The 13,078-nt window shown below is 42.4% G+C and overlaps 1 long non-coding RNA gene across 1 annotated transcript; it reads left to right on the top strand.

Annotated features, from left to right (window-relative positions):
* The first annotated feature begins 2,397 nt into the window (after nucleotides 1-2,397).
* Nucleotides 2,398-12,985, top strand: LOC137855938 (uncharacterized). The gene is made up of 3 exons (XR_011096055.1): nucleotides 2,398-2,660; nucleotides 6,554-6,782; nucleotides 9,462-12,985. It is a non-coding gene; the product is annotated as an uncharacterized lncRNA (long non-coding RNA).
* The last annotated feature ends 93 nt before the right edge of the window (nucleotides 12,986-13,078 follow it).

The raw sequence follows: 13,078 nt of genomic DNA on the forward strand, positions 1-13,078 counted from the left end.
AGCAGGGGAAGCTGAGGAAGGTAAATTATCAGAAGATATTGGAAAGTATTAATACCACAAGAACAAAGAACAGCAGGAAATACAGATAATGATCGTGAAACTCTTGTTATTTAGTCCCTCACAAGACAGATTATCTCCTCAGCAGAAAAAGCCTCTGTGTGTACAGAAAGAACTTGTCCAAATGTTGTGGTCTTTAATCAGAGAGATTTCTGGAGGGCAAGTGGTTGGGGCAGACAAGTTTTGAGACCATCAGCGGTGCATGCCTTCCAGCATTTGTGATTTTTTTCCAGTTGTGAACATCCCAAATTCTGTAACCAGCCAATTCATTGGTGACAGAATGCTACTTGCACCAATAAAGCTAACAATAAAGCTAAAATGCTGCTTCAATCAGGAAAATAAGTTTAAAATTAATTTCTAATAGGCCATGCTTGCCATACAAGAACAGATAAGAAGTTCTGATAAGAATCCTTTAGAGAAACATCTTATTAAAGGATGTGAGGATAAATCTGTTTGGAAAAACTCTTTAAAATTGCATTCAAAAATAGAATTTTGTACAACCAGATAAAAAGAGAAAGATAAAAGCACTTTTGTCAGTTCAGCTGACAGGAAGGGTACCTACAGAAATTTCTTCATGGTTTCCCATAGAAGTTGAAAACACATTCCAAATGTTGAAGGAAAGAGTCTCTGCTACTCAGCTGCAATATTTGGAAGAGACGGGCGTCGTATACTGGGGTGCTGGATGGGATCCCTGCCAAAGGGCTTGTTACAAGGCCTGAGGGGAGCGGGCTGTAGGGCTGGCACACGTGCTGGTGGCAGGCCTGGGGGCAGCCAGAGAAACCTTCATACGCAGTGAGATCTGGCTCTTTTTTTAATGTAGAAAGCAGACGGCTCATCAGTGACACAAAGACTAATCTCCAGGCAAATTTAAGCCCTTAGGCAGCAGGATGGGGAGACAACTAGAACTTTCCAAAGAAAAAGGTGTTGGGGCCCATCCTCTTTAATATCTTTATTGATGACTTGGATGAGGGAATTGAGTACACCCTCAGTAAGTTTGCAGATGACACCAAGCTGGGGGGAAGTGTCAATCTGCCGGAGGGCAGGAAGGCCCTGCAGAGGGACCTGGACAGGTTGGGTTGATGGGCAGAGGCCAATGGGATGAGGTTCAATATGGCTAAGTGCCGGTAGTAGGGTGATGGTTGGACCAGATGTTCTTAAAGGTCTTTTCAAACCTTAATGATTCAATGGTTCTATTTTGAGAATTCAAATTTAATAGAATTTGGTTGAAAAATGAAAAAAAAAAGAAAATTGACTTTTCTGACAAGAATTGTTGGATGGTGTTGCTGTTAGTTAACATATATTTGTAACCATGTTTGTTGTGTCAGTGTTGTGTGGTGTTGTGCCACTGGTAAATATGGAAAGAAATCACTTAACCTGGGGCTTCATTTGATTTCAAAGAACTAAGCTAGTAGCAACACAGTGAACATTAAACATATTATTTGGTCACAGTTTTGCAAAGCATCTGTGAAATAAATACATAAATAAAAACCCAGAGATTCTGTTAAAATTCTTCAAATGAGCTTACAAAACAACACATATCATAGAACTTCATTAAAGAGAATAAATCGCATAATCTCTGTGTGTTTACTTCTTCAGAACAATTACTTGAGGCAGGAAATCTTTAGATAAAAACATCTAATGATGCTAAGTCTCCTATCTAACCTCCTTCCCAAAAACATTACAGTTAATGATGACAAATTCTTTCCTTTTGTATCATAATAAAATTCGGTCTTTGTATATGGTTCAATAAGAACAAAAGTCTATTTGGCCTTCTTCTTCCTAATTTTAAATTTCAACTGGTAATTAACTTTTAAGAATCTTACAAAGGTGGAAAAATGTTTTTCTTCTTTTTTTTTCTGTCTCTAGTTTTTATTTGTTCTGAACTTTCAGTAACTAACAAATCAATTCAAAAAGGCCAGTGAATTCACAAGTTCAGGGGCACAGCAAATGTGGAAATCTGCATGTGCTTTTCTCTTTCACACACCACAGAGAAAATGAGATGAACCTACAAGGTATGGTCAGAGAAGGCTCTGGAAACCTCTGGTAAACCATGATATTATCATGTCCTCCTGAAAAAATGGTACTGTGTTTTAACTCCCAACAGTAATTTAAGCATTTCCTATACTAAAGCTGTGAACTGACAATCATTGCTGGAAAGATGGAGGTAGCTTAAGACATAGCTATCCACAGCTGCTTGTTCCTCCTTTGCCAAGAATTACCCATACAGTTCAGCTCATGGAACAAATCACTTGAGTGCTCCTCATCAACAGCTTTGCAGAAGTCAGCTGATCTAATTGAAACTGATGCCGTGGCTGTGTCAAGTAACTCAGCTGATTTTGTGCTGGAGTGGGTGAGGAGAGCTCATATATTCTGTTCCCTGGCTGAACTGTGAGGATATGACTGTCTGCAGATAGCTGCTAACAAATAGGAGAGAAGATAGGTTGTGTGATGGTGGCCTAATGCTGCTGCTGGTGCTACCTTCAGCAGACTGGAATCAATAGCAGTTGCTATAAAGAGGCCTTATCAGTCTGGATAAAGAAAGAGACTTTACAGAAGCAGCAACTTAAATGCTTGAGAAGCATACAGCTGATGTTTGAGGCAAGGTAACTCAGCAGATACTGTGATTCTTTATGAAAGCTTTTACTGAAACAGTCTATGAAATTATGCAAAACAGTTTGTCTGAGTGTGCCCTTTGGCATTTGCACCTGAGAAGGAAAAATAAATATATGTAGTTTAGTATTGCATTTGTCTTTTACAGGAATTATGCAAGAGTAAAGTGCTGACAAAGTTTTCTTAAGGTCATCTGGAAGCTGCTAGCTGAATGGAAGGAGGGCTGTTGTAGTCACTTTGTTACTTGAACCAAGCTAAGAGAACAGAGGAAGAACTTGCACAGGCCAGAGAGTTGCTCTTTTTGTCGTGGTTGTTGTTTGTTTTTAAGAGGTTTACACAGAATGTAAAAGAATGTGTTTTAGCATCAGATGTATGATAACCTTTTGAAGTACCTGCTGGAGCTTTCTACTTTCTGAATCTAAAATGCACAGCTTGGTAGTTAAGGCAAGAAAAGCAAAACAGCACAGAAAAAAAATCCACTTTGGTTGCAGAAACTCTTGTGAGCCCAAAATGCAAACACCCCCACTGCATCCCTCAGAAAAATATAGCCCTACAAACCTTGTGGTATTGCATGAAGAGGGCCCAACAGCAGCCATTCAAAGGTACTGAATTTTGCTGTTTTCTACAGATGTTAGCAGCTTTTATTAGTTGCGCCTGGTAGATTAGTGCTGGAGGTTCTCACCACACGTAGCTGCTAGGCAGGGTAGACTTCACCCATATGTCCTGGGTAGACCTAGTTTGAAGAAAGTGTGTCCTGAGTGCAGAAAGGCTCTTGATGCCCCTAAAAGGCCATGTCAGGGTGCCAGGCTAGGATTGTTTGCAATACAAACCAACAATGCAGCTGGCAAACCTCACCCCTACTCCCACTGCATCTTTCCACTCCCTGAGCATCATCAACCTCCTCCATCCCAAACTTGCCTATGTCCACAGATGTGCAGGGCTCTGGAGCTGGGGATGAGGTGGTAAGAGACAGAGCAGTAGGTGACAAAGAACAACACTGTGAAGAAAATGGAGTACAAATTTAAAAAAGAAACAAACCCAGCCCTCAGGAGGGTTACATGATTTCAGATAGTTGTACCAAATCCATCACTTCCATCATTTGTCATCAGACCCTGTCAGAGCCTATCCCTATCGATTTCAGTGGGTTTGGGGCTAGGCCCAGAATCAATATGAAGTATTGAAAGCGCTGCTTAAAAACAGCGGCGATTCTAGGGGCTCTGCCAGTCAAACACCATCTTAATGCCTGAATGATGTACCCTGCTCAGCAGTCAGCTGCATCGCTGCCGGGCCATTGGCTTTCAGAGGAAGTGTCTGTGGGTGACAGTGACAAAGACAAATACATCTGGGGGGTGACCATTTGATGTAAAGCTTTGACAGGGCTGCTCCCTGCCAGCAAGAGCTGACTCTGGACTGACACAAATGTTCATTCTGGATTGAAATATGAACTTGGCATATACAGTGCACCGAAGCCAAAATTGAGAAGGTTTGCTGTTTAGTGGAAGTGCTGGTGCTAAAGTAAGCAGTTCTTCTTCTTGCTAAGTGTGCAGAACTAGCGACCAATATGGTCAAAATCAGAGGAATGCTGTCAATTTAGCACAAGCATAATTCTAAAGAATTTTAAGTCGCACTTGTAAAATTTGGTACAAGAAGGGTTGTTTATACTGCACAGTTAATAATGGAAACAGTTTCCATAATAAGTTTGCTTTTCAGTTGCTCTCCTTCCCTGTCCCTTGCAAATGTAAATTTAATAATAATAAAATGTAAACTCTGCAAAAAGGATTCAAAGCAGAAATCTGAAAACCTCCTATGTTCCCTGAAACTTCATGTCACCTCTTGTCTTCTAGTAGCATCTCTAAGGGAAGTTCACTAAAGAAATACACAATGGCTAGGAAGTGAATCTTCAGACTTTTTACCAGTTTTATACTATTTTTTTGAGTCGTGGCAAACCTGGTATTTGTTGGCACTTGTGTGAAAAGCCTAGATTTGTTTTGTTGACTGACAAAATAGTAAAAGGCTGTTTCTTTAGCTACCTATTGGGCATCTAAGGGAAAATGTGTTAATGTTTGACACATTGTTGTCACATTTTTCACAACACAGTGTTATCTAAAGTACAAAAAAACATCTCTCTGGAAAGAATAATATGATTTATTTCTGTGAGAATTTACAGATGTTTGTGAAGAACCCTTAAGAAACAGGAAGGACACTGGAACAGAGGTGAAAGCAAACAACTTGTGGATCTCCTCCTTTATAAACTCTCTGGATCAGTGCTGTGGTGGTTTCCTAACACATTTTTATATATATACTGCTTGGAAAAAAGCATAAACATTTCCTGAAAGTGCACCCTAGAGATAACCAGTTCCCAGAGTGTTACTGACTCTTTCCTTGCTTAAAAATAAGGCTTTCTTTGCATCCCGGGCAATGGGTAAGTGTACAGACAAACTCTTTTTTTCCTGTGCACTTGTTGACCCCTGGGAAGGAGGCTAACCACAGGCTGAAAGGGAAATGGTGCAGCTCCTTTAGCTAGGAGATAGGCAGCACTTCACTGCCTCCCCAGAGCCAGCATCGATGTGTTGCTCCTGTGCTGCATTGCTCAGAGACCTGGAAATGTGGGAATGTTTGAAATGCTGGACAGAGCCCAATCCAAGCAGATCAGCTGTGCTGTCTTTTGCTCTCTCAAATAAATGTAGTTAGCTTGCTGTTCGATTTTGTTTTATGTTCTTCCAGCGCTGGGGAATTAGCCTGTGATCGGAAAGGTTCCCTTTCACCCTGAGCTGAAACCTGCTGTCATAACAGGGGGAAAACTGTTTTCACCACTGTCAGAAGAAGCATCCGGGATTTGAGATAACAGCTTTTGAAACAGCACAGAACCAGTTATCAGTTTTGTCTTTTTAACACTGGCAGTTTAAATAACTTTCACCCTTAGTTCAGGGATACTTGCTGGTGAGAGCTGTTTTCAAGGATGGCTTAGGACCTTCAGGTAGGCAGAGAGGACACAGTGTGCAAACAGAAAATGTTGAGCTATCGTTTTCCAGTTACATGTGAGGAAAATAAAATGAAGAGAGCAAAAGGCAAAAAAGCCTTATTTAAAGCAAAAGCAACCCAGCCTTGCACAGTGGCAACCACCACAATTCAGGGTGCAATACAATGCTCAGGGTACAAGCAGGGAAGCTAGACAGTTTAACAAAAGCAAACCTGAGAAGTTGCTTATTTATAAATTGTTTATTGCTTGTAAACACAATTTGTGAAGCATTTATTAGTTAAAATCCTCAAAATTAGGTGTGCCTAGGGTTGTGAGCTGAGCGTTAGCACTGGTTGACAGATTATTATTATTAAACATTACCACTGGCCGGTTTTCATCGTATTACCAACAACATATTTCTTTGGACTGCTTTATGAACTACGTGGGGTTAGTGGGGATCTGGTCTGGTTACACAGTGATCCTGTCAATGTGCTTGGCCCGGGGAACATGAGGGGCCTGCGCCCTGCCTCAGCTCATGGCCAGACCTGGCGGGGCCTTTGCCGAGAGCAGGAGCAGGCCCTGCCCCAGCTGCTCCGCTCTCCTCACCCAGCACTGCTGGGTCAGTGAGTTCACCGATCACAGGGGGTCTTCATCCTATTCCTCTTCTATTTCTGTCACTGCTTGCTGTTTCAGTTGCATTTTGAAAGTCAGCTTGCTCATTCTTAGGTGCCGTAAGCCCTGAAGGTGAGAAGCTCTACACCCTGCGTGAAGCTTTCCGAGGGGCAGAGAGGCGTGGCTGCTATGACCTGCTCTATCTTTCCAATCCAGTGCCACTGCCCTTGTTTGTGGAGGTACCCACACTGAATTTAAGACACTGCTCTCACACTTTTGACCATGTTTCACCATTATTTCTCCCTTTTATCCCAGAAGATTGTCAGAAGACCTGGAAAATGCCTGCGTGGTCATTGCTTCCCCCATGGACAGGAGCAGGCACTGCTCTACCTGAGCGTGTTCGCTGCCAATACTGCACAGGCAGCTGTCCCAGGGGACGAGGAACAGATGACACTACCAATGTACGGCGTGTCAGAGGATCTCCCGGGCAATTTCCAAAGCCACTGGCTACACAGGGCACAAGGATTTCAAGCACTGAATGTGGGTAAGTTGTATGCACTATAATTTGTTGCACAGCTGACTATCTACTGCCTCACGTGTTCTCTGTGAGCATCATTCTGAGAACCTCTGGTCTGGTTCTTAGTGCCGTGATTATTGCCTTCACACAGATACCTTTCTTCTCCTTCCAGTATATGTTTTATTTTTTCCTCTTTGTCTCTTCTTTCCCCTCTAACTCATTTTCATAACAACTGCACTTAAATGTGATTATTCCCTCATTTGCACAAGTACATCACCCCTTAAAATCCATGGTATATTTGTGCGTGAAGAATTCACTGTTGGATTCCCCCACCCCTTCCTCTTTTCTTAAAAACAAAAATGAACAAGCATTGAGAGGAATAAACCCCCACAAAGTCTCAGTATTATCCTGCGACACAGCAGTCTTTAAGACAGCAAGTGAAATGTAGCTTCTCCAACAAAAACGCTAGAGGAGGTTGAAAAAAAATGTAGGTGGGTATTTGTTCTTACAAAAGGCTTATTGTATAGAGCTAGTATTAAACATGGGGTGGTATCCTGCATACGTCTTTGTACACCCAAACTCCAAGTCTGTGGGAATTTCCAAAGTGCAAAAGGCACAGAGTCTAAGTCAGAATTATTTGTAAACATGGGATAGATGAGATTTATGTAACAGGCTACTGCAGATTTATGAATCCAGGAAAGGAAATAATTACAAAGGAAATTGAAGTTAAAAATAATCATGAACAACTAAAAAGCCTGTGCTTTCTCCTCTTTCTCTGGCAACACAGTGTTACACCCACTTGCTGTGTGCCAGTTCATTCTTCCTGATAACTAGTGAGGCCAGTAATGGAGGCTCCAGTTTAAAAAAGAAACTTTACTTCGTGAATGATTATTATATGTTCAAACTAGGTTTTAGATTACTTAGACAAAAAACATATACAATTTGCCTATACATCTAGCACAAAAAGACTTCTAATGGTGTGTTTTGGTACAATGCACTTCTTTTGAGAGCAGAAAAATACTAAAAATAAGTGAAATGCAAAAACAAAAACTAGAGCTAACCTACAATCTCATGAAATTTATTACCAGCAGAACAGCATAAAACATAATCAGCAAGACACAGCTGCACTGTCAGTTGTACTCGAGACAACTTTCTAGGCAACTTTTTTCTTTCTTTTATGTAACAAATTCCTCCCTTTCCTCCCTTTGTATTCTCTGCATGTGGTCCCGTTTTAGCAGGGACCAAATGCTTTGCTCTCTTCTGTGCTGCTGTGAGCCAGGTCCTGTAAGTATTGCAGCGGGAGCTACACAACCAGGCAAGCCCAATGCCTTTCTGCTGGGAGAGGTGTCCGAATTGTGCTCCACGTTCTCTTGGGGTGTCCTGGCTCTGTGGTCTGGAAAGGGAATGATCAATAACCTTTCCTCTAGAGCAGGTGCTAGATCTAGCCATAATTTGCCCCTGGAAGGCCTTCTAGTTTGTAGATTTCTGTAGACCACTTTTCATATTCAAAGTAAGAATGTGTTGATAATAAAGTGACATGTGGAGCTGTGATATGTGAACAGTGAAAGAAAGAACTGCTTATAGTTCCCCAACAAGTACTGGTAGGGCTACAGGCACCCAATAAAATCCCATCTAAACCAATAACACAGCTAGCCAGAAACAAAAATGAGGAGAAAGGCTCAAGGCATAACTCCACAGCGCTGGACACTGATGTCGCCTGCACTGCACGTAGTGGTGCTGGTGGCCATGCCAAGGAGCAGAGAGACGGTGTACCATCCAAACACACACCCAAAGCCGGACACAGGTTTGTAATGGGTTCAGAGGACAGATTGCAGGAAAAGGCAATGGGATGAAGGAAGTCTCAGGGACCGTAATAACAGCAATAACTTCCTTAATAGCAACAATCTCCTTAATAGTAAGGAAGTTGTAATCTGCACCAAAAAAGGGAAGCTGGAGCACCATTAAGCTTCCTGTGTGCATGCCTAGCAAGTGATGTGGGGGAAAGCTGAGGAAGAAGGGCTTTTAACATACCACATGAAGGATTTGGGGAAAAACCTGTACAGGTGCCACATAAGGACACTCAAGTGTGTTTTAATAATTGCCAAGACATGGTGACAGGTTTGATGGGATCTTTATATGTTTGCATGTTTTCACCTGTCTTTTATTTTCTGAAATTAAAAGTAACAGTTTCTTCATGGGTATATGATTTCTAATGCTGTCTGAAAATGGTTTTGATAGAAGAATTTTAACAAGTTGTAGGTAATGGTTTTTGGCTTCTGCAAGCTAATTCCTGGAGTGGCTGAAATCAATGTTCATTTTAGAGGGTTTGACGCCTGGTTCCTCACAGAATAATCTGCACAACAGAGGTCTGAATGAGATGCATGAGATCTTTTCTGCACATTTTGCTGAACAGCACCTGTCTAACATACAGATTTTTATTATAGGTGTTGGTTTACAATCACACTCACTAATGACGTTGGAAGGAAAAAGTTTGCTAAAATGATTCTTTGAAGAAAGTAAAATAGCCATGTGTTGTTAGCAACTTTAATACACCACACTTACTGCTGATTGACTTTAAAACTACATTATTTAGTTTAGAGGAACATGGCAGCCTGTGGAGTAAATAATATTTTCTTACAGATTTTTTTTTAGCCATTTATTGAAGAATAGCTTTAACCTTCACTGTGTTTCCTATATTCATTTAAGATCTGGGAGCACAGAGCTAGGAGGATTTCTTCCAAGGAAATCTGTTTTGGAATCAGTTTTCAGATACAACAGGAGACTGACAACTTCCACTGAAAGACAGACAACCTTCAGTGAAGCTACTTGAATGAAGCGACTTCGCAATAAAATAAAAACCCTGCAAGGTACTGATGAAGGTCAAGTATAAACTAAGTTAATTCTGTAATTGGTAACAAGCGACTTCCAGCTCTGGCAAATTATGTACTTAATGCAAAGTATTAATATTCGTTGTTTTGTTGAAATGAGTGTCTGTGATCTCATCCTTGAATGAAAAGAACCAAAGAATTTAAGATTTTGCCACTAAGCTAAGGCATGGGTGTGTTTCTGGGCCACTGGCTGCTGGCTTTTGGCTTATGCTATAGGCAGCATCTCAAGTATTTTGTACAAAGGAGTTGGATACGTATTTATACAACTTATACAATATTTATGCCTGAGCTCAGTGTTTGTTTTGAATGCAATTGAGAATGAACTCGTACAGTAAACACTGGTGTCCTTTAGAGATAGCACAAACCAAGCAGCACTTCTGTTCATACACTCACTGCTCCATCGGCTTCAAAGCACTCGCTGAAGCACAACTGGAGAAAGAATGTAGTTTCATAAAGCACAGTTCCTGCTTTTTCCCTACCGATCTGTGATAATTTTCTCAGAGCTGGGGGAAGGAAATGTTTGAAATTCTGAGCTGGTTACCATGCTGCTCTCAGTCCAAGTGAGCCCAACCCAAGATGTGAGATGCCCGCATCTGCACTTCAGCAGCCTCTTGTGATATTGAGCACAGCATCAGGAAAACAATTTCCCAACCATATATCATTAGAGAGCTCAGTGCAAGAGGATTGCCTGACAAAGGCTTTTCAATCTGATAGAGACTGTGAAAGCTCTTTACAGTTTCCTGATTAAATGAATTGTCTCTTAAACCGACTGATGACAATGAATCACCTTCTAGCTCCTCAACCACAGGTGCGTGATCCTGCTCACCCTGCTGGCAGGGGACTTGTGTAGGCCCCTGATGTTTTTTGGGGTGAGGAGGGGTTGTGGTGGTGGTTGGGGCAGGAGGATGCATGGACTGGAGGCTCTGCAGCTGTGTTTTGGGCTGGCTCCCTGCCTGCTCTGCCCGCTGCTTGGGGAGAGGGTCCTGGATTGTGGGGAAAATACCTCCGGGATTAGTGGGCTCAAGATCCTAGCTGCTCAAGCAGTTGCATACGGAAGCTCAATGAAGTGTTGCTTGCTTGTTTTCTTTTTGACTTTCTGTCATGTTTCTGTTGGAGGAGTACTGATGTGCCCAGTGCTGATCCTTAGAGGAGCTGTTCCTGCGGGCTGCAGGGTCACGTCAGCTGCAGCAGTGGCTGCTCGCTTCCCCTGGAAATGGTGGCAGTACCCAGCTGCCTTAAAAAGGTAAATTCTAAGTCCAAGAAATGGGAATTAAAGTTTCCAGTCACATTTTTGCTGTTGTTAAATAGTGTCATGTACCCAGGATCTTCTGTTTTTGTATAAATACATTCTGACAACTTCAAAATTAGCTTGACTTTGACCCTTGAGTGGCATCAACCAAAGACAAAATGTGAATTAACAGACTTGGCAGCATTCAGAACAATGTTTGGAGAAATGTCTTTGGTTGAAAAACAGAAGAGATACAGATAATTTAGAGACGGTGCTTTCGCTCAACCACCCCTCTTTCAAGAAAAAACAAATACAACCAACCAAAAAAAAAAAGTGGAAAAAAAAATCAAAACAGAAACAAACGAAAAAAAAACTTGGAGTCTTAGGCATAAAAATAAACATTCTGAGGCAAATGGGAATGCCACCTCATTTAGAATAAGTTCAAGAGTAGAGGACAGGGTTATAATTTTCCTCAACTTGAAAGTTATATGATGAGACAACATTTATAAAACCTCTTGTCAATTCCCATGCTGATAACCGGAGATGCAGCATCATTCGCTGAAAAGAATGAAGCATGAATGATTCGCTGTTTCCTAGACCATGAGAAAAATCTGGGCAAGCTTGAAAAGTTATGCCCCAGGGACAGTGTTCAAGCCGGGGCCGATCGTGCTGCGTGCGTGCACGCGATGCCATTGCAAGCTGTCTGCTTCCCCTACAAAGCAGCTGAGCCTCCGGTACAGCCCAGAGAGCATGTGGTGAGAGAACCCCCTGAACTACCTCCCCTCCATGGAAATTTGAATCTAGGTGTGATGATCACCCTGTTGCACGACTTCTAAGGTATTGAACTGTATTACAGTGCATTGTGTATTTCATCTCTTAGCCTACAGGCACCTTGAGGATGGCTGGATGTGTCAGGAGAAGCTCTCTTGGTGCTTCGGATGTGAATCATTGACTCATTGACTGGGTTATAAAAGGCAAAGTCAATTAATCAGCTCCTTCCTTCTCTTACCCAAGAGTTTTTGTTTATGCAAATAACACATCTTGAACCTTTGGTTATTCGTGTACCCTTTCAAATGTAATTTCTACAAATAAATTTCAAATGTCAGGTATATTTTATCATTTAGCATCAGCATGTAGGAGGAAAAGGTGAAAGAAGCAATCCAGCATCATTACTTATGGGGAAGAAAATTACGGGAAAATTCTTTAAAGGAGAGAGAGAAGAAACAGAAAGCTGGAGGAAAATATCAGGAGCTCATTTGTGGACACTCCCCCGAAAGGTCAGGGGAGGCAATGGAAGGAATGAAACTGTTGATGGAAATCAGCAACGCAGACAAACATCCAAAAAAATGCAATCTTCAAAAAAGCAGCAGGCCATCAGGCAGGGGTGCTGTGAGAATCCACAAACCTCCAGTCAGTGCTAAAATAGGACAGCCACCCGGCTCTGTGGTGCAAGGGGTGTCAGCGCAGCCCCAGGCGCCCACCTGGGCAAGAAGAGAGCCCGCAGGGACAGCGTTTGTCCACCCCTGGCCCAAGGATGCTGGCAAAAAAGCACCAGCCTCTCAGGTGTGGAAGCGGTAGGGGCCAAATGATGGGCTCCAAGACACACAAACCTGAACATGAAATGAGGCTGTTGCCTCTGACTGCAAAACTGCTCCTGTTGTCAGTTTTGGAAATAGTTCCTACTGCTGCTGCAACGAGCAAAGGACCAAAGATGTTTGATACTGAAGTAGTGCTGGCCATCCTAAGGCGAAAGGAAGCGTGCTGTTAGAGAGGCTGTGCTATAAATACACACGTGTGTTCACTCGTTACATAAACTCAGTGGCATGTTGGACTTGGGCTGGCCTTTCTGTGAAAACAGACCGCACCGCGGCCTTTCGGCACTTGAAGGGGACTCACAAAAAAGATGGAGAGCAGCTCTTGGCTCCATCGGGTACTGACAGGATGAGGGGGAACGGCTTCAAGCTGAAAGAGGGCAGGTTTGGATTGGATCTGAGGAGGAAATTCCTCGCTCAGAGGAACTGGGGCTGGGTGTGCGTGGGGGTCCCTCCAGCCCCAGCTGTTCGTGGCTCTGCGGGACACGCTGCGCCCTGGAAATTAAAGTGCTTAAGAACAAATTTTGGTCTTGCTTTTCCTTTTTCTCTTCCTTTTTCCCTTTCTCTTATCCCTTTCCCTTGTTCTCTTCCCTTTCCCGTATCATTCTCCCTTTC

The sequence above is a fragment of the Anas acuta genome, chromosome 4 (assembly GCF_963932015.1).
Source record: "Anas acuta chromosome 4, bAnaAcu1.1, whole genome shotgun sequence".
NCBI lineage: Eukaryota > Metazoa > Chordata > Aves > Anseriformes > Anatidae > Anas > Anas acuta.